We start from the raw sequence: 8,427 nt of genomic DNA on the forward strand, positions 1-8,427 counted from the left end.
TGGAGTTTGCATGTTCTCCCCGTGCCTCGGGGGTTTCCTCCGGGTACTCTGGTTTCCTCCCCTGGTCCAAAGACATGCATGGTAGGTTGATTGGCATCTCTGGAAAAATTGTCTGTAGGGTGTGAGTGCGTGAGTGCGTGAGTGAATGAGTGAGTGTGTGTGCCCTGCGATGGGTTGGCACAGGGTGTATCCTGCCTTGATGCCCGATGACTCCTGAGATAGGCGCAGGCTCCCCGTGACCCGAGGTAGTTCGGATAAAGCGGTAGAAAATGGATGGATGGATGGATTAATTTCAAACTTTCAAACTGTGTTTAAGCAGACAATGCTATTCTCTCGTCTTGAGATTCAGATTGATGATTAGGAAGTACATGCATGATTTTCCTAAATAGTGCCTACCAGTAGTTTTTTTAGTTTTCGAATAATTGACAAACTCGCTTAACTCTTGTTTCCTGACAATAGTATAACAATTTTCTGGGTTCATCGCTCTGTTGGAAAGGAATTAACTTGATACATGCGGTGTAGTGAAGTGCAACTTTTTGAAAACGCTGCCATTTTCGTTTTCATGTAAACAGACGGAAACGAACTGGCATCGCCCCAGATGGAGAAAGGCACTCTAACGAGGAGACCACAGTCTCTACAGTCTGTCGCTAGAGCATCTCTGTTCAGTGAGTGAGGTTTACACACTGCACAGCTCTTAGCTGGCCTCCGTAACACATAGTTATAAAGCTCAAAGTCATCTCAAGGGAGATATTAGCTGTGTCTCAATTCGGAAGTTTGCTTCCTCCCGAGGTCTTATTTGAAGCCTGCTACGTCATCGAGGCTCCCTCAAATCATAAAATACACCCTTCTAATGCGACATTGGAGGACACATGAGGTGTATCCTTCATTGCTAGAGGTAACCTATTCAACCTATTCAGTTTTCTTTATTCAAAGAAACACTAGCTGTGTGATGTGTGAATCTCATTGTGCTGTGTATGCTGCTATTTGCCCAAAACTAAACCAATGGGATAAAACATTTATCTTTAATAAATCCCTCATCTTTAAGTGGTCATAGACTATTAATATTACAAAGAACAGCAATCGCAGTACCGTGCGTTTAAGACTTCAAAGTGGAAATACAAATTTCAAATGATCACAATTTACAAATTTGGAATAATCACCTGTTGTAAACCCCCATGGATTCAGAAGGCACTTAAATTACCACAACAGCTTGGTGTTTGTCAGTAACTGTAAGATTGGTAATTTGGCCAGAGCTTTTTAGGTGGGTATTGGTAAATCTGGATTTTACAGCAAATTATTATCGATAGTATATTTTTATTTATAAAATATTATCACTTGTGCACATTTGTGTATGAAGCCTCCGGAGCTGAAACCCATTTATGGGCAAGGGCATACTGTATGATTTCAGCCAGATGCTCAATAATTGACCAATCAGAGTAGACTGGGCCTTTATGTAGGACAGGAGCTTTGACCGGCTGTTCTATCAGAGAGTAGAAGTAGGCGCTGCCAAAATGTACATTATGAGAAGTGTATTGAGTTTTTAAACTTCAAATCACACAAATGCATTCCCCAGTAATAAAATTATGAATGTTTTTCTAAGCACACGTTTGGCTCGTTAAGCAAAATAAATAATATTTTTTCTCTTGTATATAGCTGCTTAAAACTTTCGTTAATAAATTGTATGATCATTTGGTATTCGTTTTGGTAACATTTACAAATACATTTTCTTAACCCCCAGGTAGTACGGCAAAAATAAGGAAATAACCTAGTGCAATACTGTCCTCTGTTGGTGATAGTCCAAAATGAAATCTGACAAGTACCCCCAGAGGACAGGCTAATAACTAGGTCATATTAACTTACCAAACCTTGACATCATTGTCGTAACATGTTTATTTTGGCGTTTATTGTTTTGCCTTTTTCCAATGTTATTGTAAATATTGCGTATGCATTTCTAAGAATGGTGGCTTATGTACATCGGGCGAGTAATCTAGTAGGCTAGTTTACACTAGCAACATCTGGGCCTTGTTAGGAATGAAAATAGATCTAAGTACACTTGTTACCTATTAAAATCTATGATTCTTTCCTTTGAAGTGTACTTTTTGTAGGCCCATTCTGTTTAAAGGACCGGCATATGTTGTGTTATTATGCTGGTGCCCCTGCCAGCTCTGATAATACCAAAATAAATTGTACTGTGGAAAACACAGTAGAATATAATAAATAATACATTTTAGATATATATTGGAACAAATTGCTTAAATATTTCAGTATATGAAAGCGGCTATTCCTGATGTATTTTTCAATACATTGTAATATATTAACACTATTATTCTAAATATTGTCATTCAAATGTATGTTAAATAATTTAATATGTTGACAGTTATGAATGTATTTTTTTGCATAAGGGAGGCTTCTTTACCACCGAATCCAGCTTGGTCAACCAGCTTTATGAAGAAGACCAACTAGTTGCCCAGCAGGAAGACCATTTAAATGACCAACATTTGTTGCTGATGATCAACATGACCGTTCTTGTCTACTATCTTGACCAGCATCGAGCAGCATAGTCCAGTTCGGACAAACATGGTCTAGTTTAAACTGGTCTTTTCAGCAGTGCACCCAAAAGCCACTCCTACGACCTGCTTCAATTTGACCCTGATTCAATGAACAGATTTGGGGTGCAACAATTGGCCATTAATTAATTATCTCCATTAAGGTCCAGTTAAATTCATTTAGCATATTTTACATCATAAAAGTCATTGATCTTGACAGATATTAAATCTCACCACATGAAATAAACGTAGTACCCATTTTTGACCACTAGGTGGCAAGAAATTCCAAACTAAAAGGCTCTACCTCAACATGTGGAGACATTGAAAGGGTCAAGGGGTTGCATGAGTGTTTCCCCTCTGTTCTGTTTATGCTGGCTGGGCTTTCATCATAGCTAGATGAAACGTTCCCGAGTGAATGAGGCATACAAGGTTACAATCTGGAGTTTTTTTATGGTCATTAAAATAAGCTCAAAACCGATGACAGAATTTATGGCAGAAGCCAATTGTAAATAATTACAGATGAAAGTAAGGAGGAATCATGACCGTGTTGCTTTACGTATTATGACAGTTGGTTCAGGCCGACTTTTCAAGTCCACCCATTCAAACACTGTTGCTTTCAAGTTTTCTCTTCTGTGCTCACTGCAGGTGCGCGCTGTGGTTACGTAAGTCTGTTTTTCTGAGTGGATTTGCTGTCTCTGGTGAAAAGCATGGCACTAAAGGGGGTGGGGGGATGAAGGTCTACACCTTTTCTTTTGTTCTTTTACCTGTTTCAAGGAATCTTATGCCATGTAATATCCAATATATTATCTTGTCCGTCTGAATGTTCACTCAGATGTAAATTGCTTAACATTCAACTGCTTAACATTTAGCTTGCTTGTATTAGGGTTAAGGTTGTGCAATGATTCTGAATGAAATGACACCCATCCAAGTTCGTACCAACTACAAAGAGTTGTGGAAATCTGATAGTGCCCATAAATTCAATGGAATTGTGCCTTTGAATAGACTTTAATGACTGATGGCCGATCGTCCTGAAATCAGAGATTCAAACTAATCCGTTAGCTGTTGCTTTGTACAGTCTAGCACAGTTTCAGCCCCAACATTTGACTTTGTTCAACTCAGTGAACATCTTTGTACATTTACGCACTTCAAACGTCACAATAACCTGCTCTGATGAGAAAATCCATTCATGACAATACACTCGTGTTTTGAGTTTGTGCTTATGTGTGGGAGAGAACTCCGCTGCATATTGTTCCTTTTCATTTATTGTGGAAATTAGAGTGTCTGTAGGAGTTTGTGTGTTTTTGGGTGTGGACAAATGGGCATGGTTATAATAGATAGCAGAATTTGAGAGTTGGCTTTTGTAGGAACAGTGTTTGGTAACGAAGATAAATTGAAAATTGAAGAATTGATCTATATTTAGCAGGAACAGTACAAGCCAGAGGCGCTGCAACCTGATTCAGGGCTTTGAGGGAGACCCTTTCCTTCCCTCCAGGAAAGATCCATCCAGTAGCCCTCGCTGAACTATTGTGAGGTGAGCTCTGGTGTGACCCAAGACCTCCTGTGCAATATGAGACTGAATGGCAGCGCAGGTGGAGACCTGAACAATTCATATGTGAATATGGATGTGTGGGAGGCAATGTTTGATTTGGCACAGCGTTGGCTCTGTTCTACAGATAAAGTAAGTAGCACGCATTATATACGTAAAGTAGCACGGGAGATCAATGACCTTCGGGGTTGGATGTTTTACTTGCTGTGCACTTCATATGTGGCTCAGTGGTTAGAGCATGACGTTAGCAAAGCCAAGGTCATGGGATTGATCCCAGGGATTGCACATACTTAGAAACAAATGTATGGTATAATGGAATGTAAATTTCTTTGGATAAAAGTGTCTGCCAAATGCATAAATGTAAATATGTGACAATACTTCTGCCATGCAATGCCTTCGATTGCCATTTTTACATGATTAGGACTGTAATATACTTATGATGAAATTGTAAATTGTTCGTTTTTTTGGAGGTTAAATTGACAGAATTTCAACAAAGTATACATGACCACTTCTTCAGAGGTGTATAAAGACCTTACATGTTGAAGTGTTTTGTTTTTATTACCTTAGAATGAGCTATTTCTATCTACATAGTACATATACCACGGGTCCCCTTACATGGAGGTCGCCATGTTGTTTCTACAGTAGCCCTAAACGGCCAAACTACTCTACAGAGCTCATTTCGTAAATACGAAATCTCTTTCGGCAAAGAAGGGAAAACATGACGACACGTTAGCCCTGTGTCAGCCACAGTAGTGCTTCGAAAGTGAGGGGGAGCGACAGAGTGAGCAATTGGTCGCAACTCACATCCTCCCTGCTAGATGTCGCTAAATCTCATACACGGAAAAACAAGCCTCTGGTTCATGCACAGCCAATGGATAACAGAAGCTTGACATTAACTTTAGCAATGCTGTCGATATGGATATTTCTCTTAAACAAACCCATCGATTCAATTCAGAGGACCTTTGTTAAAGTGGTCATTTGACACGGCTAAAGCAAATATTAGTTTTGTTGAATATCATTTGTTTTAGATGTATTACAATGTATATACACGATTAAATGTTTAAAAACCCTGTATTTTCCCATCCGTGCATGTCTGTATTTCCTCTTTGCCCAGCCTCTCTGAAACGCCCTGATGATTTACAAAGCTCATCGCTCTGAAAAGCAAGTTGTACTATTATTGGCCAGTTGACCAATGCGTACTGATTGGTCCAATACTGCAAACTATCACCTCTCACCATATATGCACCATACAAAGCAATTGTTCTGACATGTACGCCCACATTACTTGCAAATACATTTGGGCGATCATATCACAAACTCACGTATATTTGTAGGGGTGTGGTTACACAAGGCGTTTCAGGCATGTCTGGGTGACCATTCACTTTTAGATAGAATGCATCTTTTGTTCCATTTACATTTATGCATTTTGCAGACGCTTTTATCCAAAGCGACTTACATTGCATTATCCTATACATTTGATTCTAAGTATGTGCAATCCCCTGGGATTGAACCCACAACCTTGTGTTGTTAATGCAATGCACTTACCACTGAGCTACATGAAAGCAGGAATTTTCCAATACTTTAATTTTTGCAATTTTATGTGTCTAATGAGGAAACATAACTGAAATAAAGCCCGTGAAGTGAGGCCGTCAGTTCTGAATTTCCTCTTCCTCGCTGCCAGGTGGTGTAGGAGTAAAGATCACAAACATCTTATTGTGATCCGGACAAAGCAGGCGGGCACAGAGGTCATAAAAATATGAGATCATCAGTTAGCATTGGGGGAAGAAATGAGGCATTTGTTTGTGTCTCTGATTCAAATTAGTCTCTCCACATCACTGGCCTGGAAGTCATTTTGCGCTGAACGCTGGCAGCTCTGATCATGTGCTCTCTAGGAAAGTCTCTGTCGCCATACAGTGGTAATGAAATGGAACTTATTTACAAAGTTTCCATGGAAACTGCCCATTGGATTTATTGGATTCATGCTTTTTCCCTTAAATCAGAGATTTTGGTTTATTTATCCTATTCAGTGTTTTTTTTCAGGGGGTTCCTTCTCTCTCTCTCTCTCTCTCTCTCTCTCTCCCTCACTAAGAAACACCCAGTCTGTGTTTAACTGTTAGAAATGTTCAAAATATGCATCATAAAAGATGGTTCTGAACTTTACTTTACATCTGTTTCCAAAGTCTATTTAATTGTAAATGGCCTGCAAATAAAAATAAAGGGACTGGATGTTTTAATCAATTTGCTTTAATTCATCCCAAACTTGGTTTAACTTGGAGAGGCAGCACAGGTTGCTAGAAATATACCATGCGTTGGGAGAACTAAATTGGTCATGAACTTTTTCCTTGAGCATGCACCTGCATTGAGACTTTAATTAAACAAGTTCTAAAAAGAGTCTGAAAAACAGATGGAAAGCGTGGGGAACGGGAGGGGGACACCGTTTTGCGTTAGGGAAAGTCTTAGTACCTGCGTCATGGGTTTTCACTCACAGAGAAAGGCTGTCTGAAAGTAACCATTAGAGCCCCACCATCTCCCGGGCGTCCAATGTAGAGTAATGTTTGGGTTGAATAACACAATGTTGTGGAAGAAACGATTCAACTTGTTCTTAAACCTTGGCAACTGAACCATTCTAGTGCCCTAAAGATTCGCCGGTCCATGACCGGATCATTCATAGGTGTGAAAATGTAACGATCACTGTCCTTTTATTGCGCAGTAGAACAACTGGCTTTCACTTACGTCAAGAACGTGTCTGCCTGCGTCACAGGTTGATGTTTCCATTACCTAAAACTCAGAACACCAAAAGAGCAACACTACTTTATATGATATGCCCCTCTCTGTAATACGTTAAGCTTTGTTCGGAAGTTTTGACCTCAAAATTTTACCCGACTGAAAGGGTTAGATATCTCTTCAGATTTAAGTCAAACTTCTTTGTAACTTTAGATTATAATGATTTGATGGGGTTTATCCCACATGAGATGTGCAAGGTTTTTCTATATTTAAAAACTAAGAAAAGTAAAAAATATATATTTTAAAGTTCCATTTTAGTCTTAAAGGGATAGTTTACCCAAAAAGTGAACTTTGTTCTGCTAGACACACAGGAAGATATTTGGGAGAATGTCAGTTACCAAACTGATCTCATCCCCCATTTACTTCCAATAGTAGGGAATAAAAATTAAATGGGAGTAAAAGGGGGTTGAGATCTGTTTGGTTCTGACATTCTTCCAAATATTTTCCTTTCTGTTCAGCCGAACAAATACATTTTTACAGGTTTTGAACAATCCGAGAGTGATTAATGATGGCATAATTTTCATTTTTGGGCGAACCATCCCTTTAAATGCAATCCATTCTCCATCCTCTTCAAAGAGTTAACGATAATCTTCCATATGATCACAAACAACAAATAAAAAATCGCAAATTGTTTAGCTACAGTTTTGCTTCTCTTCATTTGCCATATAAAATTCACTTCAAGTCCGTGGTCATTTTCAATTTCTTGTAATAAGGGCACAGTTCAATAACAACACCAGTTTGTAACTATGCTTTCCATGAGCTGGGCTCAACCACTGTGGAGAACATGAGGTTGTTTCCAGATCAGATTTCTGAAACTGAATCACGCTAATAACCCACCGAACATACAATGTGTTGTGGTACATTAAGTACCAACACAACAGAAGTGTTTCCCAAACACTTTAGGCCCTGTTGAGGCCTCCGTGAAGAAAAAGTGGGGGTCCATTTAACAACTGTGTAAAGGATTTCCCCCAGTGTTTACAGGTGGTATTAGTTGCAAATGACTCAGTGGGCGGTAATGTTTCTCACTTTTTTATTGAGTATGAAAAGGCCATGGAAAAGGTCAGCAATTGTGGAAAATTAGGAATGGGAAGGGTTTTGGAAGAAACTATATTTATTTATTTTGGGGTTCCTCTGACAGATCTTACAGAGTTTCTGTGTTTAGGAGTACAAGGCTAGGCTAAGAGACGGTATGGGTCTCCCTTGCCTTCAGTAGTTGCATGAAAATAGCGTAAATATGACAACGTCCTCCAGCATTTTGATTTGTACAAAGCATGATACACTTTAACTTTGCTTTAACAAAGCTTAGTGTATGTTTCACGTGAGGCATAGCTAACTATCCCACCACTTTTAATGGCTCTTATCTATGAATGAAACTTTTCCTAGTTTTTCCTAGCTTTTTCTGATGTTCTCTGTAAAACCAAACATTTATCATTTAGTCCATGACATGATTTCCTTAAAATATTATATAAAACACTGTTATATTCTACTATGTGTAACTGTAATTTATAAGTTAGTATATTAGTAACCATAAACTCATTTGGAAAAGTTTCT

The sequence above is a fragment of the Triplophysa dalaica genome, chromosome 1 (genome assembly GCF_015846415.1).
Source record: "Triplophysa dalaica isolate WHDGS20190420 chromosome 1, ASM1584641v1, whole genome shotgun sequence".
In the NCBI taxonomy this organism is placed as follows: Eukaryota; Metazoa; Chordata; class Actinopteri; order Cypriniformes; family Nemacheilidae; genus Triplophysa; species Triplophysa dalaica.